Source organism: Saccostrea cucullata, unplaced genomic scaffold (genome assembly GCF_032062105.1).
Source record: "Saccostrea cucullata isolate Sc308-1 unplaced genomic scaffold, CSIRO_AGI_Scuc_v1 ctg1700, whole genome shotgun sequence".
In the NCBI taxonomy this organism is placed as follows: Eukaryota; Metazoa; Mollusca; class Bivalvia; order Ostreida; family Ostreidae; genus Saccostrea; species Saccostrea cuccullata.
In genome coordinates, this window is record NW_026940251.1 from 6,336 (window position 1) to 32,761 (window position 26,426).

Sequence of the window (26,426 nt, forward strand, 5' to 3'; positions counted from 1 at the left end):
TCAACACCTCTTCAGAGATTTCTTTTCCATGTGGATATATGCTTCATATAAATATTTAGGGGCCACCCCTACAAGTCCTTAATGGGGCCATTTTACAAAAATTCAAATTATACATATTGTTTAAAAGATTATTCTGACCATCTTTTGATCAATATTGTTTATCAAACTACTCCCACTTTTTGAGAAATAAAATGTCGAAGATTTGAATTTCTGGCCCCTTGTGACCCCTAATTACGTAAAATATGATCCAAATTTTATCATATATTGTTGCAAATTGTTAAGATGAATATCTTTGCTTCATTAATGTATAACAAAATAATGATCATTAGAGAGGTATAAATAAGAGAATTTTGGCCCCTCTGAGCCCCGAATTTGAGGGGTTACAATGTAGTCCCTTTTTCTTGATATCAAACAAAAGGTCTTGAGATTTATATGTTTTAACAAATTATGAACAGATAAGAAGATATGAAAAAAAATGTGCGAAATTTTGTGAGATGTTTCTGAGACATTTTTTCGGTCCCTACCGAGCTCCGGCGCCTTTTGTGCTAGAAAGAATTGGAAACCTGCCTGCAACTCACCAAACCTCCCTTACAATGTAACTCCCACTGAAAATTTTAAATCAATATCTTAAGTCGTTTCGGAGGAGTTTCCAGGACAAGCCGACCCTCTGAAAATCAGAAAATCGTCCATATCTCACGACCGGAAGTGAGGTCATCAAAAAATAATAATCATTTGGGAAAAAAAATTAATTTAATTTGACTCCTTTAATTTCTTTCAATATACCTGTTCCTACTGATTTTTATGAATGACTAAAAAGTTTGTACTTTGTGTTCATAATTACAGAAGAAAAAAAATATGTAATTATAATGTATTGGATTTTATTTAAGGAATGAAGCTTATTTCAACTTATATTATACGATATAACATAACTTGGAGCAGATTACGCGAAGCGGTTTATAAAAAAAAAATGTCCCAAAGTTTTGTTATATCGTAACATACATGTATAAATTGAAATAAGCTTCATTCCTTATAATTAATTTCAGTGCAGAGAATGAGACAATTTTTCCCCCAATAAGGCTTTACATTGATTAGATTTTAAAAGTAACGTCAAGAGGAGTAATACGTTTTTTTGACGTTACTCATTGTGTCGTAGGCAAGTTATGTTATACAAAATGGATAAAATCTTCTATCTAATGAAATGATGTGTTACAAGTAAAATTAAATCATAACGCAATGAAAATTGGATACCGAATTCAAAAAGTCATTTCCTAAACTCAAATTTGTATAACTTTTTTCTAAAGAATTATTTTCTAAAGAAATATGAATTGGAGTTTTATTCATTTATAAAATAAAAAATAAGAGTCTATACTATAGATAATATTCATCAACACATCTTGCTTTTGAGTATCTGTTACATGTTAAACAAAATAAAAATATAGTAATGTTGTTTTACCCTCATGTTGACCTTTTTTTTTTACTTAAAATTAAGCATTTACCAAAAATACGATTTGAGGATCACTAAAAAAGTGTTGATGTTGTCATGTGTACATGTATACACTTGCTTTAATAAGTCTACATGCAAAAAGTAATTAAAATCCATTACATGCCATGCCACCCATTGCTTGGTTTCTCGGTGGACTACATGTTGGCTTTTTCATCGTAATGGCAAAAACCTATAACGTTTTGAGTTTTCCAGAATTTTTCGCCGATTTTTCAGATTCATATAAAAAAAGTCACATGGGACGCATTTCCCCTCGGAAAAAAAATTCAGTTATAAAATCAATCATTGATATCTTACACGTATTTTTGTACAATTTTTTTTTCTCCGAGAAAAAATGCTTCCCCGTATTTAAAATTAAGAGGCCATGTCAGTAAGCATTGTGCTTTGAATGGAAAACCAACATCCGGTTTGACTAAAACTAAAACTACCTACCTCTTCATTGACCAATAGATGGGAAACCACGAATAGTTCAACCCCGGGCTGGGGCGGAAGTGGGTATCCATCTATAAAGTGAATTTCTTTGTGCTTTCTATATTAATATTTCTTCACTTAGGGCAGTTATGTTAGTTTAAGAGCTGTTGTAAAATGTGCTTTATATATTAATTAAATTCATAGACCATATATGGTACTCTCCGACTTTTGTTCTTATTCTTGTTGCACAATAGTTAGAGCGTGTGCTCTAGAATTGCGATGTAAGGAGTTGACCTTTACGTCACAGGTTCGTATCACCCTGATGGGCGTCGTGACAGGTCCTTAAGATGAGACCGTATAAACCGATGTCCCGTGTCGCAGTAAGTGTAAGCATGAAAAGATCCCTTCCTGCTCAGTGGCCCTCATTGTCAAGAAGTATAGGACAAAATCTGTAGTTCTCCGCCGGCAAGTGGTGGCTTCTCCATACGAGTAAAGAATTTTCTCGAGAGGGATGTTAAACAACAAACAATCAAAAGACCTTTTGTTGCCATGGCACACGAGTCTCATTATGTTTATCAATCACCAATCCTGTCTGTCAAAAATTATCTCTGCACAACAAATCCTTCACAATCCAAGAGTTGGTAGTTCAATCCCAGCAATTAGATCATGTGTTTAAGCTTCAGAATCTTTAAAAAGAAACCGAACAATGCACTTTAAGCAATTTCCAAACAAGATGTGTTTTTGAAGGTTGCTGTCCCCGTATAGCACCATAGCGAAGGTTATATTTTCCCAACTGCAAATTAAACATGTTGATACATAAGTCGTTCCAAAGTAATTATCAAGGGTAAAGATTTTTTAAGTAGGTCAAACTCCAGGGTCAATCAAAAGGGTGAAATATATTGGTATCCAATGAAAGGTCTTGTCACAAGGATTACATAATTATGTGAAGTGTGAAAGCCTTTGTCCTTGTCGTTCAAAACTTATGGCCAAGGTTAAGTTTTTTCATTAAGTTCTGAAATCTCCGATTTCAAGCTCAAAAGGTCAAGGTTTTTGGTTTTCAATAAAAGGACTTGCTACAAAGCAAGTTTGGAGACATATATGGACTAAAAAGCGTAGTCGTGTCTTCTGCTCAAAAGTTGTGGCGAAAATAAATAGAATTTTTGTGTAAAAATGGGTCCAACTACAAGGTCAAAAGTCAAACTTATGGTATTCAAAGAAAGGTCTTATTACAAGGAATGCACATGTGAAATGTGAAAGTCTTGGTTCCACTAAATTAAAAGTTATGGACATAGATAAAGTTTCTTTTGGGACAAACAGACAGTCAGACACGGAAAAAAACTACTAGTACGGGGGTCATTAAAAAAGTTCGTAGACTGTTGTCCTAACTTTTTTTATTTAACGTCATATAATATCCAAATTCGGTACACATATTTTAACAACAAATTCAAATAATTTGAGTTAAAAAATTGGAAAATATTTTCATATTTATACAAATTATCAAGGATTTAGAACAGCAAAAATGGGGTCACGGAGCAACGTCAAAATTAAGTAATTTACTAACTTTCACTTTATAGTTTCTATAGCCAAAACTCGAATAAATGAAGCTGAAACAAAGTAAAATTTATATGTTTAAATTCAATCTTGCTTTATAACTTAAGATGCTATCAGATAGTGTAATATATCGCTCCATTTAAAAGATATCAGTTTCTAAATACATATGGACTTGATTAAAAAAGGCAAAAAATTATGACGTTGGAGGACATCACGAAGCAGCGAGTAGCTATAAAATTTTGCTTTGCATTCGGGAAACTTCGTAAACAAACTTTTAAAAATCTATATAAACCAGGAAATTTATGAAAAATACGCCAGATATTTGTATAAAATGGAAAATACAATTTTTGAGTTCTAGGGAGTTTATAAGTCAGACGATGGATGATATTCAAAGAAACAGGTTAAAGTTAAAAATCTTGTCAAAAGAGTTAGGGACTTAATAAAACGTGATATGCGCTTCACTGTTGCGGAACTAGTCGAATTCCGCAGTAGGCTTAAGGAATTTGAAAAGAATAACAATCTCGAACAAGCTTTTTGCACAATTGTTAGCAAACTATGTATCAAGTTTTATGGATATGTTTTTTGAATGGAGAAGATGCTACAAACTGTCTATGAAATGAAAAAGCAGAGTAATTTTGAGAAACTTTCTCGACGTTGTTTTTGACGTTACAATTTTAGTTAACCGTGCTCTGTGGTAACAAAACATGTTGCTTTAAAAATTGGCTAGCAAGATTTCAATTTAATCAAAAGGAATGAAACTTCGCGAATCGACAAAGTAAATGTTTTTATTTATGAAAATGTGTTGCTTATACATGTATTAAGGTAGGACCAAATAGATAGGTCAAATATTTTCCTCAAATTCAATTTTTCTGAAACTTTGATATTTTGTTCTTGGATACAAAATCTCTCTTTATATATGATATGAAAGAAATTCAACCGCACATTTGTTGCCCACATATTCTGAAATATGGCCTTTCAGACCCGTATAAGAAGACTGTGAAATCAGACATTCGACTTGAAAATGAGCCTTATTTTAGATTTTTCTAATGATCTATTGCAAATTTGTGTAATACTTCTAGTAAAGATAGCCTTTTTGTTACTTTAAATCAGTAAGTCACATTGATACTGGTAAATTCGGGTAAAATATTAAGTAAAATAGAACAAACCTTGTGCCAGAACTGAAAATTCACATGTAAATATATGACAGTTTAAATTTTCTTAAGAGAAAACGTATAATTCAATTTTTACAAAAAATCAACAGAATGATTCAAATGGCTCCTAGAATAAAATGTGTAAAAATAAATAAAATTAAACCGGTGGCTTCAGATATTTTGGCAATAAAATAAATTCAATGACAAAAAACTAAAAGATTCAGTAGATGACGTCACAATATTTGACCTTTGACCTCTTGATATGACCTTGACCTTTGTAGTACATAAAGAAAAGAGACTCCTTATATAGGTATCCAAATATCACCCCTCTACTATTTATGGAACAAAAGTTGCAATTGTTTTTTATAACAGACTGTTACATACTTGATTTTTGCACTTAGATAGCATAAACACATTGCAAAATGTAATTAAGCTCCCAAGTGACCAATATATAGGATTCTCTGATTTTTTAACAAAATATAACGCAAATACGCCAAAACTTATTATTTTTCTTTCAGGGATTTTCTTTCAGGGATCATTCATAGTTGTCAATATATTAATATTATTCTTTTTTTCCCCAGTCCTTTTTAAGAAATGGGTTAAAATAGAATCAACAGGTGTTTTGTCCTACCTTAAAAGGAGATCAATAGACAAACATGCGCTCGTGGTTAAAAAGAGGAAAAACCGTTTCTTCATGTGTTCACTTTCTCTATAGTAAAAAGGCCAATTTGACCACGTTGTTACCTGTTGAATATTATAATTAACCACGTGATTTCATACCCAGGTTAAACTAAAATACCATCACATGACGTGTAAGGAAACACGCATTCTGCTGGGCGATAGTGATTGTCTATATCTTTTTCAATCCATTCCATTCTCATCGAGCCACGGGCTATTCTTTTTTTCTTTTTGATATCTATAAGATTATTCTTATATTTATCTCAAAAGCGTTTCATTCTACTATTTATATATTTTTGAGTGTATTAGGTTGGTTTTCTTGATTGGTTGGGATTAGGTAGCTTTGTATGGGCTATATTTTTGAGTTTGGTGAGTATAAGTCTGAAAATATCATATAAATACAATCCCTAATTTTGTTTTAAACTAATTTTAAATCATGACGTTCAGTCATATGATTGCATAGTCTGCAAAAAGAGAGCTGCTGTCGCACAGTTTTCAAGAGGGTGAAATATGCTACATAAAGGAAAGACTTATCAATTGTGTTGGGTAGTTAAGACACGGATAATGATTGCATTTGTGGAAAGTGTCATAAACGTTTTTGGAAGGGGAATTTATTGAACAAGAATGTTATAACTGAAACTAATGTCCAAGTGTCGACCTTTTATTCAGGAACAAAATCATGTAAATATTGTGCAATATGTGGCATAAAAGACAAATCTTAAAAAGAATTCCACAAGCAGTACGTACATACGTTTTTGTGACACATAATGTAATGTTTCATGATGATGTACGTGCCTGAACTTGCCATTTTGCGGACAAATCTAGATTTAAAAATGACAGAACTTTTAAAATACTCTTTTAGGTTTAAACCAGTCACAAAGATCATAACTTCCAATGAACTAGTACAGCAACTGAACAATCTCAGGTAGAACCGCCATTGCTATTTTGCTTACAAATGTCAGAACCGGGCTGTCTAGCATTTTGCGAACATTATTCAATATAAAAAGTGAACGATATTTAAGCAGAATAATCAAAAGAGCAAGGAAGGCTTTGGTGACTTATTTTGTCCCAAAATATCTAGGCTTTTGGAATATCTGTAGAGAAGATATTATCAAAAACCATACAACAGTTTTTGCAAGAGAGCTTCTAGCATCTGGCAGTAATGACACAGCTATCCTGTTGATACATGGCACTTACATTTATATTCAGAAAAGTTCAAAATATACCTTTCAGAGACGATCATATGGTGTTTACAAAGGCCGTCCCCTGGTCAAACCACTTATGATCGTCGCTTCAGAGGGATAAATTTTAATGTTGACATTCTTGGACCGTATCTGGCAGATGGTAAAAATTATGATGCTGATATATTAAATAAACATTTTGGGGAGGGCAATGGACTGTTTAACTGGGCAAAAAAACCCCGATATCTTAGTTTTGGATAAGGGGTTCAGGGATTCTCTTGATTTAATAAAATCAGTGGGACTGCAGTCAGAATGTCCATATTTTTGGGGAAAGGGGGAAAACAGCATACGGTTCAAGAAGCCAACTTGTCGCGTCTTGTAAATAAGATAATATGGGCAGTTGAGTCTGCGAACGGCCGATTAAAAAGGTGGCAGTTTTTGGCAAACATAGTCACTAATACACATATTCCTTTTATTGGTGACTATTCTCGGATAGTAGCATCCTTGATCAATGCTTTTAGACCTCCTTTAGATTCCTCTACAGGCGAAACAATAGCTAAACGTATGCTCGAAAGATTGAAAATTACGGTCAATCCCTTAAAAGAACGTTTTATAAAAGATACGGGTAGAAGGGTCGCTGTCAAAATGACAAGAATTGATGCTGATGATGCACTGACTGATTTCCCACGTCTTTCAGGTGAGTATCTACGTACCTTAACTTTTGGTATTTATCAGCTTAAGCAGGCGTCTTCTTATTCATTGGAACATATTGACGGAGATGGTAGTTACGACATTTTTGTGGGCAAAGATATGCCGGACATCATCCAAGCTAAAAATCAGTCACGCCACATGTCATCAAAGTCATATTATTGATGGATTCAGTTTGATATTTTAGATATGTCTTTTAGAAGATCCTGTTAAAGTTTGGTATTGCCATTGCAGATCGGGAGCACGTTTAGTTGACACATGTGCCCAAGTCGCCTCAGTTGTTTGGTACATCGGCGTACAAAGACATAATGCTTCTGGTGATAAATGTGCTTAGATTATGCCAGATAATGTTCTTGATTGTGCAGACATGGTCGACACATCGGCATAATTTCAACTCTTTCTATTTTAACTCTTTCATGTTTAGACTATTATCAGTTAATGCGTATTCCCCTTTTTCTTCTTTGTTCGTATTTCAAATTATACTTTGACCAATTCCAAAAGAGTAAGTTGCTTTTCAGATATATGAAAACAACATACAGAAAATGTTTTAATTAAAGTTTCCGCCTGTGTGTACCCTTTATGGCATACATGCATGTGGAAATGTTCGCCACCGTGACAGAGTCGCGACGTAAGGACCCTTTCGAATAAGACCGTTTATTATACCTCTACTAATTTTTCCCTATATAAAATTAAGTGATTAGATTTGAACAATTCCCTAGAAATCGCTAAAAAATCGGCTAATCGCCGTGCGTTAGTTTTTGGAGCTAATCCCTCGGTCGAAAGCTAGTCATGCTAATTCGTGGTTATATAGCTTTTCCTTGTGATGCCATAATAGAACAACACAAAAACAATGCTTCGTGACGTATTTCGTATAACAAAATAGGACGTAAACAACAGAATACAATAGTTGCATTAGAATTAGGGAATAACTGTCTTCTAATTATGTATTTACGACGAGTAATAATCCGTAAATGAATATCTTAAAAAAAGGTGATCTTTACAAGTTAAATTTGTATCGGTATAATAAAACAGCTATAGAATATCATTGAGGGAGTTAGCAAGATTCCATATCCCCGCGCTGCACCTCGGGAAATAGTCCTGGTCTTGGGGACTGGAATCTTGCTAACTCCCTCAATGATGTGCTGTAACTCTATAATAATCGAGGTCCCGTGTCGCAGTAGCTGGTGGCACGAAAAAGTTCTCTTATTGCACAAATCCACGAGAGGAATGTTAAACAACAAAGAAACAAACAAACATATTTCATGAAATTGGCATTGGCTTTCACTATCTAAGGTTAATTTTATTGTGTTTATTTAAATGTCTCTACATGTTCGTAGTCTACAAGAAAAAAAAGTGATTTATTTATTATGTTTTGAACCATTGCTTAACATGAACATCAAAAACAACATCCAGTAAATACTCAGCACGCTAATTTATGGGAAAAAGTAATTATATAAAAAACACACAAAAAAACATAAGTAATTGTGATGTTTTTCTTTTTTATTTTTTCATAAAAAGGAAAAATAAAGTAGTTATTTAAAAATATTAAAATAATAGTATGCTTATTGTAGTTATCGGGTCTCCCGGATCTCAATATTATTGATTCTGTGCATTACCGACTGAGCTAGTCGGTATTTATATTCTAAAACGCGAATTGATGACATGGGCCATTGCTGTTGATTATCAATAGCAACTTCTACCGGTCGATGTTATACTTTATTAGTTATATACTTCATTTGAAAACTCCAAAATTAATAGTGACAAACATATGGAGAGAGAGAGAGAATGCACCAAATATAAATACAGAAATTAATATTCTAATTTTAGACCACTCATTACAATAACAGATCCACCTCTAATGCATATTTATCAATCTTATCTTCAATTAAGGGCAGATAAGTCTAATTTCCCGATATTTGCAGAGAGGTAGGGTAAAAAATCAACGAATTATTTTATAGCAACGCAGTTTATAACCATTATGACATTGAATTTCATTTTGAAATAGACCAAAATTTATAACAAATGACTTAAGGCAAAAATAAAAACAAAATTAAATGTGACAACAGAGATTGAAAAAGACCCCAAAACGGGCGTTAAGTGCAGTAATCCTTTTTTAAACTACTTGTGTTGAAGCTTGGTACGGATCAAAATTTAGGTTACCAGTCAAGAAAGAATTTTCAAGACATTTAAATTTTACGGAATTTTTTTTTAGTGTACAAGATATTATGGATCCCTTTCCTTGAAATTCTTGAGTTTAATATTTTATCTTTACTCTTGTTATGTTTTCCAAATCTAAATTCCACTGTATGTTAATTTTAATATTTTTCCCATTTTTCTTTTCATTTTGGTACTGTTTTCTTATTTAGGATGTTTTCTATGCATTTTAATCTAACATCTTCATTATTTACTACTTTACTAGTAGTTCTTATAAAAAATATTTTCAAATTTATGAAGTATTTTTGATTCAATATTATAGACCAAACTTTGTCCTTTCAGTATTTTATAATATGATTTGGTTATAGCAGCTTTTATTTTAGTATATTCAAATACCTATCGACTTTTGTATACCAATTTGTTGAATATAATGCTATTGTATCTAAAACAGTTGCCGTCATCGTTCCAAATGTCTCTGATTTTCAAAAAGGCACTTTTAATAAATGATGTCACATATAGTGGTTCCCATTGTGAATATTATTTTATTTCAAATAAATTTGAGGTTGAGTATTTCCTCTCGATTTACAGGTTCGAATTTGGATTGGAATTCGCTAAATACAGTAAGTGCTCTTCTATAAAAAGTTATCTTTAAAATAACATTATAGAAAAAAAATCGGCAATTTTCTAGGCTCCTTCGCCAGTAAACATGCTTAACGCTTGGGTCATTGCTGTCATAAAGTGCTCTAGGTTTAAGCTCTTCAATATACAATATCATTTATTTTGCAGGGGTGAAATTTGTCGAATATTTTGAGTTACAGTGGGTTACGGCTACGCTGTCGTCATTTTTACGAGAATATATGGGGCATTCTAAACATAACTTCTGTTTAACTTTCTTCCTTTCTTCAATATTGGTCAAAACACACAGACTGTAGTCTATGTAAAAAAAATCTCCCAATTGGCTTTTGTGTCTATTACCTTGAATCCGAGAATTCAGCAAAAGTTGACTTTCACATTTTAAATTGCTGAAAAATGTACCTCTTGTTTCGACATTTGTTTTGGTCAGTAAAAGTATGCTAAACAAAGGCGATCCTGACGTCATACGAAGTACAAACTGACGTCACAATATGTGCATACTTGTCTTTCCAATGCAATCAAATGCAATAAGTTCCGGTAAACGTTCTCAGAACCTTTCAAATGACCCAAGAACAATTCTAACTTCAATTTTTAAAATGCTTTCTCTGTCACTCTCTGATCAAAGCGATTTCCACTTTGACTATGTAATCTTACCGATTTCATTGCCGGTAGGAAGATCGCCCACGTCCGCAACAAATTTGCTGTTTATGATAACCACGACATACCCTGAAAAAAATAGTATTCAATCCAGAACAAATTAAGATACAAGGACTGATTTCATCATTCACCTAGACATTATGATTAAGAATACAATAGTTAAATAAAATAAAGGAGTACCATACTAAGTAAACGTAAATGAAGACTGACAACGGTTTTGCCTTATTTATAGACGTATTTAAGTGTTATACAGAAACATTCTGTTCCTAAAATCAATGACAACTATAATCTTCATAATATAACCTCCAACTTTGGTATCTGTATTGAGAGTTTTTGCCCGGGAAGAAAACCATGAAAGAATTCAACATTGACTATGTACCGACTAATACTCTGCATGGAGAAAATATATGTTTTCAGTGTGCTAAACAATAAATAGTATGATCGATTCAATCACGGTGCAGGGTGCTGCCAAACAAAAAAGTATGTATGCAAAACTTCTTTGTACCACAATTCTGGTAAATAAAGAAATGCATTGCAAAGCAAAGCATTCCCCGCAAAAAACCCATAATAGTATAAGAACAAAGCGACATTCGACAAGGATCACGCTGCAATGTACATCATTTCTTTTTCGCAAACAAGGAGAAACTTACCCATCCACACCTATGTATACGTACAACCCAGCGCAATTCTATATCTTTTCCAATTCCGTTGTGATTGACCAAGACAGTATGTGCACGGGAATGGTACAAATTCAACGCAGAGAGGAAATAGATCTCTTAACACGTCAGACATTGGATTAGATGCAATGAAGGAGAAGGTATCCCCTGTCGATTTGACATTCTTGATGCTTAGGCAATCGGAAAAATCTACGTTAATTCCGTGTACAAAATGGCTTAATAATTTGAGAACGCCTATACGGCATCCGAATTAATGAAATATAAAGATATACCGTAGTTTGGTTCAAAGTCCTCATTTCATACGTTCTATGGTCGATACAATGACCATTTCAGTTAACACAATTTATCATTGAGTCAACTGCTGACTTACGTTTTTCAAACTAATTGTTAGTCCAATATTTACACTGAAATGACAACGGATTTTTCCGTTCTTTCCCAATTATGGCAAGGAACACACGGCGGGTGTGACTTTTCGACAGGAGATGCTCTTCATCCGTAGTACCTGATGCCATCTCCCGATGTTTTGAAGGTCTGCATTTGCTCTACTCTGTTTGTTTTGTTTTATGAACCTGTTTGTTATCTCTGTATGTTTTATGTATACAAATTAACTAATCTAAATAAAATTAGATGTTACACCCTTCTCGCATACTCGCTTCACTTACATCTAACAACAGCCCATAGAAGGTCACGTCAGATGTCAAATTCTATCAACCAATCAAATTGTCGCCTGCAAAATCATTGTATATTTGTTGATGAAATCGAAGCGAATAAGTCTAGGGTTATTCCGAATAGACCTCTGACGTGACTATATGGGATGTTGTTTGATGTTAGTATAGCGAGTATGCGACTGGATCTCACATCAAATTTTAATTAGATTGACAAATTAACTTTTTGTGCTGATGTGAAAATGAACATACAACTCAAGCTAACACAGCACTATTTCTTTGTACACTTGAGTTTATTTCCAGAGCAGCACTTTATAGGATACCAACAACACGTTAAGTTTAAACAAATTAGGTAATTTGTTTTCATTTTTGTTTGATATCTATACTTAAAAAAATTAAAATTAATCATAAAAAGTGTTTTAAGTCTACCTGTGGGTGAGATTTAAATTAAAGAATGCATCTTTGTAAATATTTCATTTAATTATTCAAAGGAATGGCGATTAATTCATAGTTGTGGATGGAATTTTCTTTATTTAAGGAATGAAGCTTATTTCAAATTATACAATATAACATAACTTAATATAAAATGAAAGTAGCTTCATTCCTTATAATTGAATTTCATTGTAGACAATGAGACATTTTCCCAAAGAATTAGGCTTCAAATTGATTAAAATTTAAAAGTAATGTTAAGCGGAGTAATACGTTTTTTAGAGTAACTCATCATGCCGTAGGCAAGTTATAAGGTTATACAAAATGGATAAAATCTTTTACCCAATCAATTGCCCTGTTACAAGTAAATTAAATCATCAGTCTATTTTACAAGTAACATTTGCATATATTTTTCTAAGATGAACCTATTGAAGAGATAATATTGTGGCAGATACATATTTTATTAATTTTCTATGCAAACATGTATTTATTATATACATGTATGGTAATTATGATTTATTATATTTAATTTGATTTAAAATGCACATGTTGAATAATATAATTATTCAGTTTAAAGCCTTTAGTGTGCATTCACCAATGTCTGTCAAAGGTGTATATAGGTAGAAATGGCCTTAGGTCATTAATTATATCCAGGCCTAATGTTGGATGTTTCTTTTAATTTCATTGGTGTTTTACTTTGTGTTTTACTTGGGGATTGGTTCATGTTTTTCCCTCCAGAAGGTTCTTGGTTTTCTGGACATTCTTTGTCCAGAGGTTGGTCAGGGTAGAGGTGTTTATGTTGATCTGACATTTGACAATTAGACCTTATCATAGAGACTGACTTTCTTCTCCTTCTGGTAAGTTAACAATTTATTACTAATATTAATATGATTCTTATATTTCAATTAAATGTCCAATCAGTAATTTTGCATTCTTGATCTATTTCCTTTAAGCACTTTCCCATAGTAAATGAGATCAGTGAGAATGATATTTTTAAAGTATGAAGTAATAGAAAGATCTCATTGTTATATATTTTTTAGGTATTATATATTTTTATGATTTAGTGTGTAATATATTGTGCAATTGTTTACAGACCACTCAGGCTGTATGATTTGTATATGCAGCATTGCTGCGCATGCTGTACACACCTATTCCCATAGAATGGTATGCACATAGTTTTATCCTTATTCAGTAATATATAATGTTCAAATACATTATAATGATAATTATTGTAAAGTTTTATGATGAATATTGATTGTGCTATAATTGCGGAGAAATATATGTATATTCTATGTGTAGTGGATTATCTCCCTTGACAATCATTGTGTTTTTATGCTTAAATATTTACACTTGTTATATTGTTAATATTGCAGGGTTTAATTCATATCTGGTAATAAAGTCTTGTCAGAACCCTCAACAGGCAGTTATATGTACTTCACTTAACAACCCCCAAGCCTGTTACATTTGGCGCCCAACGTGGGACAAGACAATGCCAGAGGAATTCCTGAGTACCTTGGAGAAGATTCTCACCATTTTTACCCTGTGATGTACGTCCTATGGCCATGAACTGATTATCCGTATAACTTCATGTGTATCTGAACTTTTGGATCCACCACCAATCTGCGTAGTGCTACAACCGTGATCGTGACCTGCAGGCCTACTCGTGCACAGGACCCGGTGAGCTCACAGACATTTGAATGTGTATATATTTGTGTTAATTTGATTTGTGTATTTATAATATTCTGATTGGTTTAACTTATAAGGATCAGCTGATCGGTAAGTCATGTATATACCTGTAGATTAGAATTTTTGTCTGTCAAGTTTTTGAAAGGTATAAGCTGTATTTTTAGGATTTTTCATTGTTAGTTACCAAGGTTATATTCTGTTGAACATTGGGTACCCAGATTATTTTACATATTAATTAGAACATTTTATTATTTGATTATTCATAAAGTGCCATATTATTAGATCTTAGTACAGGATAGCCGTAAGTGAGCGCAGAATATAAGAGATCACCTGAATTGCACTTTATCCAAATTCCTTGGTACCCATATTAACATCATGGAGTAGGTACTAATTATCTATCACTTTGACCCATATAAGACAGCAAGACAAACCAGACAGTTTACAGGTAAATAATTTTTAGATAAAGTTGTAAGTTGTAAGGTTGTTTTATTGAAGGAGCAGATTTTGGTTGGTTGATTGGGTTGTTATTTTATAGTTGTAAAAAGTTTGTGTTTTAAACCCCCTTACCCATAGTTTTCCCTTTACATTCCATTTAAATTCAGATTAATCAATTGAGAACCTTTAGTGTAGTACAGTACATATCTCTTGTTTTCAGTTTTCCGTTTTGTTTTCTTTCGTAAATCCGTCAGGTTCGTTTTTTTCTACTTTCTGTTTACAGATAGCCTTTGCGTTTATTTTCGATCGAGCTCGATATTCCGATTTTTGCGATACCGGAAGTTTTGTTTTTGTAAACACTCGATTTTGGGTTTTGCCTTAAATTTGTTTAGTTTAGCTTTATTTATTTAGTATTCGCTCATTTCTTCATTTATTTAGTTAAGTAGTTAATTATTTACTTTTGTCCAGTAATAGCGGAGCAGCAGCGGATTTTTCAGGTAAATTGTTGAATAAAATACTTTGAAAGTTACGTAGTTTGGAATCAGCTGTTTTTGTACTGGAATAATCTTCGAATTTGTTTTCAGACAATTTGTTTTCCAGCCGTCCAGTTATCTTTAAATTTTATTTCAGCATTCTCTTTCAGGGCATCGCAGTACAACGCAGTAAATTCTAAATAATTATTTTACTTTTCAGAGAGCTTTAGTTTGAATATATTGATAGTAGTTTTGTACATATTTATACTTTAGAAATTTCATATTGCAGACCGGAAGTGCAGTAGTCCACCGGAAGTGCATATCTACTTTCACTTCGATTTAATTTTAGATATTAAGTAAACAATCCCTTATTATTTATGTTAATTTTGAACTTACCCACCTGATTTGTTTGCAATTTTCTCCAGTATTATTTAGTTCAGTTTGACCTACCCTCCTGAGAATATCTACACAGAATTTATTTTTTTCCCTGTGTTTAAATTTTGGTGCTACCCCTTTATTTATTGAATTTCTCACCTGAAACTTTAAAAAAAAAAATTTCTGCCATGTGTTTATTTAGTCAGTTTTTTTGACTACCCTCCTTGATTTACAAATTTGCTGATACATGTGTGCTTCAACTATTTTATTTTCCTTGTACATAATTTGTTGAAATCTTTTTACACGCTTGTTACCGTCAATCTATATCAACCATGTCAAACACAGAAAAGGATCAAGCTCCATCTGCAGAGTCGCCTAAACCTATTATGTCCGCTGAAGAGTCTGAACAGCTTGTGAAAATGATTACCGCCATGGGAGTTAAACCAAAGTGTGATACAACACAAGATCTACTGAAATGGATGTCAGATATGGTAGGTAAAGAGGAATATGTTCCTGAATCTTTTTCAGTTAAGAAGGAACCCTCCACACCTACATCAAAACAGACAATGGAGTATCCAGTGACCTTCAAGCAACCCTTGCGTATCTCCACATTTTCTGGAGGCGGTAAAGGAGAAACATCGTACGAGTTATGGCGATACGAGGTGACATGTCTGTTGAAGGAAGGCCACTCTAAGGAATCCATACTGATGGCTATCAGACGTTCATTGAAGGGAGAGCCCGCCAATGCCTTGATGAGGCTAGGAACTATCAACAAAGTTGAGGACATTATTGTGAAGTTCGATAGCATCTATGGAAGTGTATTGGAGACAGAAGATATACTTGCAGAATTCTATAGTGCAAGGCAGAAGGACACAGAGGATTGTGCTTCCTGGAGTGTGAGACTGGAAGATCTCATCACTAGAGCCATACAGAAGGGAAAGGTGTCACCATTTGGAGCAAACGAGACGCTAAGGACCATGTTCCATAAAGGATTACGGCCAGATCTCAGAGATATAACAGGACATCTCTTCCAGACCATTCATGATTTTGATAGGCTGGGAGTTGCTATACGGAAGGTAGAGACCGAGCATGTGCCAGTAGCAAAACCAAAACAAGCCATTGTGAAAGCTGCGACAAGTGATGAACGGTTTGATCAGCTTCAGGCTCAACTCAACCAACTTTCAACGCAGATGGCACAGATGAGGCAGCCATATCCTCAGTATCAACAGTCTAGATTTAGACAGCCATTCCAAAGAGGACGAAAAAATCCTAGAGGATATATGTCACAAGCAAGAATGCCTTTTATCCAGAGAGTGCCACTGGATGAGCCACAGCCTACACCTTCACCCTGAATGCAACAAAGTAAGGTGATATGCTACCGTTGCCATCAAGAAGGACACATTGCTCTTGGATGTAGAGTTCTTCTCGATCATCAGCGATCAGCCCATTTACACTCCAACAGGCCAAATCCTGGGGCCAAGGGTCTGGCCATGCCAAATACAGGTCCAACTTCAAAGAATTAGTAGGCGAGGCAAATGAAGTGACTGTGGCAATCAACGATGTTACTTGTGCAGCATTACTGGATACAGGTGCAACAGTTTCCACCATCAGCACAGATTTTTATCAGAGACACTTATCTCACATTGAGATGCACCCAGTTGAGGACATTTTACATATAGAGTGTGCTGACGGAGAACAGATGCCTTACTTTGGATATGTTTGTGTGACCTTAACTGCTTATGGAACGCCACTTGATGTATTAGAGAACTGCCTATTCCTCATAGTACCAGACAGCACTTATAATTCTCGGGTACCAGTACTCATCGGAACTAACATCATTAACCGATTGATGGAAAATGCACGAGAAGAATTTGGCTCAAGATATCTACAAGATGCTGATCTCCATACATCTTGGTACTTATCGTTTAGATGTATGAACTTAAGAAGCAAAGAACTGCAGAGGAATGGAAACAAGCTCAGCATCATCAAGTCAGCTGAACCTCAAAGGATTACTATACCACCTAATGGATTTGTTGTGGTCCAAGGATATTTGGATAGAAAGTTGCCTTACCAGCAAGTCCTTGCCATGCTACAAGCAACGAAACGCTCCAGTATCCCAACTGATTTGGACATCACACCATCATTACATCTTTACAACTTTGAGGATAGCCATAATGTTCCAGTTGAAATAAGCAACGTCACTACGAGAACAGTTTCCATTGTACCTAGAGCAATTCTTTGTGAGCTGCAACCAGTCACTATTTTGAATACAGAGATGCCTAAGTCATCAGTTATGCCTGGAATGGGCACTTTATTTGAGAAGATTAAGATCTCACAAGATATCTCATCAGAGGAGCAGAGGAGATGTAGAGATCTGATTACGGAGTATGCAGACATTTTCTCAAAGAGTGCTACAGATATTGGTTCAACGGACAAGGTCAAGCATAGAATAGACCTACATGATCCAACACCTTTCAAGCAGAAATACAAAAGAATTCCTCCTGCTGCCATTGAGGAAGTAAGGACACACATACAGGAACTTCTAGCAAGGGGTGTTATACGTCCGTCCCATTCACCATTTTCATCTAATGTGGTCCTTGTTAGGAAGCATGATGGATCGTTACGCCTCTGTATAGATTACAGACAGCTGAACTCAAGAACCATCAAAGACAATTATGCCCTTCCACGGATAGACGAGATCTTAGATTCATTATCAGGGAACAGGTTCTTTACAGTACTCGATATGAAGTCAGGTTATCACCAGATTGAGATCGAGGAAGCACACAAAGAGAGGACTGCATTTACTGTGGGGCCATTGGGATTTTATGAGTTCAACAAGATGAGCTTCGGACTCGCCAATGCACCTGCCACGTATCAGCGTCTGCAAGAACAGTGCCTAGGTGACCTACACTTAAAGATCTGTATTATCTACCTTGATGATTTGATCATTCTCTAAGACTTTTGAGGAACATCTTCACAGATTAAGACAAGTTTTCGACCGGATTCGACAATTTCATCTCAAATTTTCTCCGAAAAAGTGTTCATTTTTTATGAATAAGGTCAAATACATAGGACACATTGTTTCTGAAGAGGGAGTGCAAGCAGACCCAGACAAAATAGACAAAGTTAAGAATTGGCCTACACCATCAAACCCAGAGGAAGTAAGATCATTTCTAGGATTTGTCGGTTATTACCGAAAATTTATACAGAACTTTGCCAAGATTGCACGTCCGCTCATAGATATTATGGCTACTGTGAAGAAGACTCGGAACAGAAAAGAACAGTCTCCAAAGTGGAAGTAGGGTGAGCAACAAGCACAGGCTTTTCAGGTGTTGAAGGACAAGCTTACTACTCCCCCTATACTTGCCTATCCTGATTTCACCAAGTCTTTTGAGCTGCATACAGATGCCTGTGGAACAGGACTTGGAGCTGTTCTATACCAGGAGCAAGATGGACACAACCGAGTCATAGCATACGCCAGCAGAGGATTGTCCAAATCTGAAAGAAATTATCCGACACACAAGCTGGAGTTTTTAGCTCTTAAATGGGCGATAACGGAGAAATTTTCAGATTTTCAGATGGGCCAGACGTTCGCGGTATAGACGGACAACAATCCATTGACGTATGTGTTGACCTCCGCCAAGCTTGACGCAACTGGACATAGGTGGATTGCTGCCCTTTCCGCGTACCAGTTTACTATCACGTACAAGCCTGGCATTACTAATGCGGATGCTGATGCCCTTTCAAGACTTCCAGAGACTCTCAGCACCAAATCAGTCAGAGCGATTTATAACCTGGAAGAAGGACATCCTCTTATTGAAACATTACCTGTACATCTCGCAGTTAGCCAAGATATAAAGTCACCAATCCTGGATTCAGATGCATTCCAGAGGATAGACCTTCACGACATACAGAGAAAGGATTCATTGGTATCTGTTTGGAAAGAATATGGCAAGACTGGTAAGAGACCAAAGAAGGAGGCTATGACAGGAGATCTGGATAAGGTCATGTACCAAAATTTCAGGAAGTTCAGGATTGTTGATGACTTACTGGTGCGAGTTACATGTGCAGAGGATGACACTGAACATCGACAAGTGGTTGTTCCTAAAGAAGTTGTTCCTACTATCCTTAACTTTCTCCACAACCAGATGGGACATCCTGGCAGGGAGAGAACAACATCTTTAGTTATGAAAAGATTTTATTGGCCACGGATGCGACGAGATATTGCCATCTGGATAGAAGAGTGCGACCGATGTCTTAAGTTCAAATCTCCAGATAATCAACGAGCATCCATGGTCAACATCACAACATGTCAACCTATGGAACTTGTATGTATAGACTATCTGACCCTGGAACCTTCAAAAGGTGGAATTCAGAACATTCTTGTTATTACGGACCATTTTACCAAATTCGCCACAGCAGTTCCTACAAGAAATCAGACAGCTAAAACAACAGCGGATGCCTTATTTAACAACTTCATCATACCTTACGGACTTCCAAACAAAATTCATTCAGACCAAGGAGCTAACTTTTCAAGTAAATTAATTCAAGAACTTTGCCATCTTACAGGTATATCCAAGTCCAGAACAACACCATATCATCCGATGGGAAATGGTGTTACTGAGCGCTTTAACAGGACCTTGATTTCCATGTTAGGAACACTACAACCCAACCAGAAGTCAGATTGGAAATCATACATAGGCCCACTTGTCCACGCCTATAATGCAACCAAGCATGAGAGTACAGGCTACTCACTATTTTTTTCAGATTTGGTTTTTGGGTTAGATAATGGTGACAAAGCCAAGACCACTTCAACTTATATAGAGAATCTTAAACAAAGGCTTACAGAAGCTTACAATGCAGCAAATACAGCTATTAAGAATAGCCAAGCTCGTAAGAAAGCAAACTATGATATTAAGACAAAAGGTGTTACTTTAGAGGTGGGGGATAGAGTGTTGGTGAAGGTTGTTGCCTTTGAAGGGAAACATAAGATCGCAGATCGCTGGGAGGATTTTCCCTATGTTGTCCTGGAACAACCGAACTGTTACATCCCAGTCTACAAAGTGAAGAGGGAAGATGGAGAAGGAAGATGTAGGACATTGCATCGCAATTTACTTTTGCCGATAGGTTTTAGGATTCCCTCTTCACCACCAACACCTAAACCAAGGAATAAGATCGGAGAGAAGAAAACAGAGATCGTTAAGACGAATGCACGCATTACAGATGATGAGGATGAGTCTGACGATGATGAAGAAGTTATCATTCATATAGAAGGTACCGGTACCATCGAAACTCGGAACACATCTAAGGAGGACGCTCCTATTTCCATCAGCATACCTGATGATGATGATGTTGATGATGTTCTTGAGTCTGAGATGACAGTCATAGATGAACTTGATCCAGAGGATCCACTTACTGAAGATGACCATGACGAGACTGATGTTATCTCCGTGCTTCCACCGCCAAGTACACCACAACCTGTACCAAGAGTATTAATCTGGTCCTGATTTTTAAAAAGAAGGCTGGAAATAACTTCTAACGGCAAATAATTATTATTTGGTCTAGCATAGTTTTTTAACCTAATTCGAGTATGCTGAATCCGAAAAAATATGCTGACCTTCATGAAAATGGCGTTAAAGAGGTCAAAATGGCGATTCAAAATGGCGGACATCCAATTTTTCTAATTTTCTCTTAATGTCGTTCAAAATGGACAGGTAATGAGTGAATATCTTACTAAGTGTAATAAAACTAAAAAAAAAAATATAATACATGTAGAATGCTAACATTATCAGTTTAACTCAGAAAATTTAGCCGTTTTTACACTTAATTCGAATTTTCTCTGATTTATTCGTCCATTGTTTCTTTATTCTTCTTTGTTCAGAATTTTACATTTGCAAATATCCATACACTGCAGATTTGTATATTTTCCTCTACATCTCACTATTCTACAATTGAATAATGGTGCAGCTGTAAGTTAAAAGTCAAAATGGCGATTCAAAATGGCGGATATTCCTCTTTTTCAAATTATTTCTTAATTTCGTTTACATAGGAGAAAGGATTTGTGAATATCTTATTGAGCGATGTACAACTATGTAAAATTCCAATAGAACACCAATATGATCACTTTAAATCGGAAAATTTAGTCGTTTAAATTTAAAATGTGTTATTTAGCTCAAAATGTCAATTCGAATGACGTTTTATACACTTGATTTTTTAAAATACCCAGACTGCTTAATTCTGATTTGTTTTGCCGTAAATAAATAACAGGTTTTTCTTTATTCATGAAATAATGTTCAAGTATGTTATGAAAGTTAATGTGTATTTTCATTAATGACTTAGGAATGTTATAAAACGGATTTTTGTTTAATTACTTCTATTGTTAAGATAAATTTTTGACGACAATTCCGAAGACATTTCACCTATTATCCGTCATACATGTACATGTATCATGCTTCTTCATATAAAAATTTAATAATATCATACAATAATTGCTGTTTTGAGGACAATATGAAAATTACGCTACCCCAAGAGCAGTATTCACCGAGCATTAAGGCGAGTGAACATTGTAGTTAGAGGGTTTCTAAATCATATCAGTTTTTAGAAATTCTTGATCTAATTTTAGGCCAGTGTAGAAAAAAAAACATGTTTATGTTCATGTGGAAGATCTAGTGCAACATAACTTAGCATGATTTTTAAAATGATGAACCATGAGCAATTAGAGGGCTAGTAATTGTTACATCATATAAATCTGAATATATTATAATATCCAAACATAAACATATTTATTAAGAATTATCAGTGTAATATACGTAAACCATAAATTTTTTTGATTGTCCAGCTCTGATTCTGTGTCCCTACATTTGCATTTTGTTATTCTCAGTCAGAAATTCAACTGCATTCTCAAATATTTCATGGTGTGAACGGTCCCCCTCAACCAATTTTGTATTGAACAGGGTATATGAATTTAAAAATTTTGAAATTTACAAAATCTGAAAGAAGAAAATGTTTGTGTTCAATCCTCCCTCGATTCTTGATACAACTTTACACTATCCTAACGAAGAAGTGTGGGTCAAGTTGCCTTGTAAAGTTCTTGGAGTGTTCAAGAAAATTTTGTTGTCAAGAGAAGTGTTGATTAAATCGAATTCAAGAATGGCTTAGGCCTATTGGTACGAAAGCTTGTAAGTGATAGGAATCACGAGGAATCTGCAGGCGCTATTAAATTGCATAATTTTACAACTTTTCTCACCAAAATATGCACACAATGTGATTCCAGATGATGAAGTTTGAGAATTTTCATGCTAATAGAACGACCTTTCTACCCTAAAAGAAAACAAATCTATACGCGGTCACGAAATAAAGAGCTACAATTGTCTTGAATATCAGAGATTTTTTTATACACCCCCCTCCCGATTGAAAAGCGGGAGGGTATAGAGTAGTCGGTATGTCCGTACGTCCGTCCGTCTTTTACGCTTTGGGGTACCCGTCTCTTATCCGCAACTCGTATCATACCACTGAGTGAAATTTGATAAACTTTCACAGAATCTTTATTACATATTGCCATTGTGCACCTCCTCTTTTACTTTTTGATCCAACACATATTTTGGGTTTCACATAGCAAAACATGGACACTGTGTATTCATATGGTTGATGGGGGTATCATTTAGTAAGCTAATTGCTCACAGTACCTCTTCTTCGTTTTGCATAAAGTTTTGGAAAACAAAATAGACTTTTAACATTTGAACATAAATGTATTGTTCCTTGAGTGTTGATTGGTTGTATATTGTTTTACGCCGAGTCGGCTATTTTTCAGCCATGTTTCGGCGGACTATCAGTTTAAATAATCGGTTTTTGGAGGATTTTGGTTTCTCTGGTGGCCCCCTGTGAGCTTCTTCTTTTTCGAACTCCAGAGAAAAGATCTTTTACGTGCCAAGTGGGTTGTCATCCTTGACACAGGGCACCGTTTTACTTGAGTGTTGAAAATACCATAATTCCGAAGACAGAGTGAAACATATAAAATAAAGCTGGAATAGAAGATGTTAGGGGATAATACTAAGTTCTTATAAGTGCTAAAAAGCTAGAACAAAGTATTCGGAAAAGAATTTCCTCAGTTATATTTGATGGTGTGCTGAGGGACGTTGAGGTAGAAATGCGAGTTGATAAAGACTGGATTCAGGAGTGATTTTAGGTGGAAGGGGGCTCAAAGGCTTTGGAACACGGTCAAATACGAGGGGGGGAAAATTAGGAAACTCTTAAGTCGAGTTTGTTTAACTATTTCCAGAAAAAAATGAATCTTTTCTGATATTTTTTGTTTGTTCATATTTAATGGAATAATCAATATACTATAATTATATATAAAAAACAAATGTAATTTATTTTCAAAATTAAGCAGTTTGAGTATTTTACGAAATTCGAGTGAATATGACGTCATTTTGAGTTTTGAGTTAATTAACACATTTGAATTTAAACGATTAAATTTTCCGTTTTAAAGTCTTCATATTAGTGTTCAATTGGAATTTTATATTAGTTAATTGTACTCGCTCAGTAAGATATTCACAAATCATTTCTTCTATGTAAACGACTTTAAGAAATAATTTGAAAAAAAAGGAATATCCGCCATTTTGAAACGCCATTTTGAATCGCCATTTTGACTTTTAACTTACAGCTGCACCATTATTCAATTGTAGAATAGTGAGATGTAGAGGAAAAAATACAAATCTGCAGTGTATGGATATTTGCAAATGTAAAATCCTGAACAAAGAAGAATAAAGAAACAATAGACAAATAAATCAGAGAAAATTCGAATTAAGTGTAAGAACGGCTAAATTTTCTGAGTTAAACTAATAATGTTAGCATTTTATTATATTTTTATACTTATATTACACTCAGTAAGATATTCACACATTATTTCTCCTTTTTTAACGATATTGAGAGAAAATTAGAAAAATTGGATGTCCGCCATTTTGAATCGCCATTTTGACCTCTTTAACGCCATTTTCATGAAGGCCAGCATATTTTTTCGGATTTAGCATACTAGAAATAGGTTAAAAAACTATGCTGGACCAAATAATAATTATTTGCCGCTAGAAGTATATTTTTCTATAAATCGGACCAGACTATATCAACAAGGAATAAAGTAAAACCAACCTGGACAAAAGATTACGTGATGTCCCTTCAGCATCATCCAGAGTGGATGCAGAAGGTTGCTTACCTGGAAAAGATAGTAGAGGATGGAACTTTCCAGAAGCTGGATAAGGAGGCATCCAGAGCCCTTATCAGCATCATAACAGGTAAGTGATGTTTTAATTGTTTATTTTGTTTCTTTTATGCCGATACACAGTACCTTGTGTCACATTCTGGGTCCTGGCAATGGCGCGGACGTCATTCTCACACCAGGGGGAGAATGTGGCAGATACATATTTTATTAATTTTCTATGCATACATGTATTTATCATATACATGTATGGTAATTATGATTTATTATATTTAATCTGATTTGAAATGCACATGTTGAATAATATAATTATTCAGTTTAAAGCCTTTAGTGTGCATTCACCAATGTCTGTCAAAGGTGTATATAGGTAGAAATGGCCTTAGGTCATTAATTATATCCAGGCCTAATGTTGGATGTTTCTTTTAATTTCATTGGTGTTTTACTTTGTGTTTTACTTGGGGATTGGTTCATGTTTTTCCCTCCAGAAGGTTCTTGGTTTTCTGGACATTCTTTGTCCAGAGGTTGGTCAGGGTAGAGGTGTTTATGTTGATCTGACATTTGACAATTAGACCTTATCATAGAGACTGACTTTCTTCTCCTTCTGGTAAGTTAACAATTTATTACTAATATTAATATGATTCTTATATTTCAATTAAATGTCCAATCAGTAATTTTGCATTCTTGATCTATTTCCTTTAAGCACTTTCCCTGAGTAAATGAGATCAGTGAGAATGATATTTTTAAAGTATGAAGTAATAGAAAGATCTCATTGTTATATATTTTTAGGTATTATATATTTATGATTTGGTGTGTAATATATTGTGTAATTGTTTACAGACCACTCAGGCTGTATGATTTGTATATGAAGCATTGCTGCGCATGCTGTACACACCTATTCCCATAGAATGGTATGCACATAGTTTTATCCTTATTCAGTAATATATAATGTTCAAATACATTATAATGATAATTATTGTAAAGTTTTATGATGAATATTGATTGTGCTATAATTGCGGAGAAATATATGTATATTCTATGTGTAATATAGATAAGACACCGAAGAGATGACATATTTAGTGCTCATATCTTTGTCAGGTGAATAGCTAAAATGATAAAGAAATAATGGATCTCAGTGCAAATTCGAATCTTTTTACATCGATTCTGAACTCATTTAATGGATTGTCACAATAATTTATTGGTACATATAAGGAACAGGACTTAACACATTCAGTGAGTATTCCAGACTTTCTACATGTTAGACTAAATGCAGAGAGTGTGACCATTAACTATGATGGCCAACAGCATGAGTTTATGTCATCTGTGCTTAAGAAGATGCTTCTTTTTCATGGAAATAATAAGAAAAATGGTTGCATCTATAAATCGATGTGCGAGTCAGTTACAGTGACAATATATAGAAGCACAAATACAATTCTTATTCAAGGAACCGGTGCATTCGAATGGTACCAGAATGACTTTCTTGATGAAGTGAAGAGTCAAATTGATAGCAGCCAAAATGACTCTCTCACAGATTGCAAAATTATTGTTAATCAACCAAGCTGCACATCAACTCCAAGACCTTCAAAACAAAATGATTCAAGTGCGGAGATAGATTGCCACCAGTGTAGCAGCTCAGAAAATGTACAACTTCTTTCTGAAACTGTTAAATTGCTGACACAGGAAGTAAATCTTCTAAAGAAACAGCTTTTGGAAGCACAACAAACAAAAACCTGTGCCAACGCTTTCACGCAAACTCCAAGAATACAAATGAAACAGAAGGCAACTATGACCGAAGGAATGTCTACCAAAACTGGAATTTCGAGACACAGCCAATGTGCATTTAGTGTAAACAA

At 34.7% G+C, this 26,426-nt stretch overlaps 1 long non-coding RNA gene across 1 annotated transcript in view; it reads right to left on the minus strand.

The window, feature by feature from the left end:
• Positions 1-10,622: 10,622 nt before the first annotated feature.
• LOC134255038 (uncharacterized) overlaps positions 10,623-26,426 on the minus strand; it is a 72,531-nt gene continuing 56,727 nt past the window's right edge. Inside the window, exon 4 of the long non-coding RNA XR_009989433.1 lies at positions 10,623-10,694. This is a non-coding gene — a long non-coding RNA (uncharacterized LOC134255038). The remainder of the gene's footprint in view (positions 10,695-26,426) is intronic.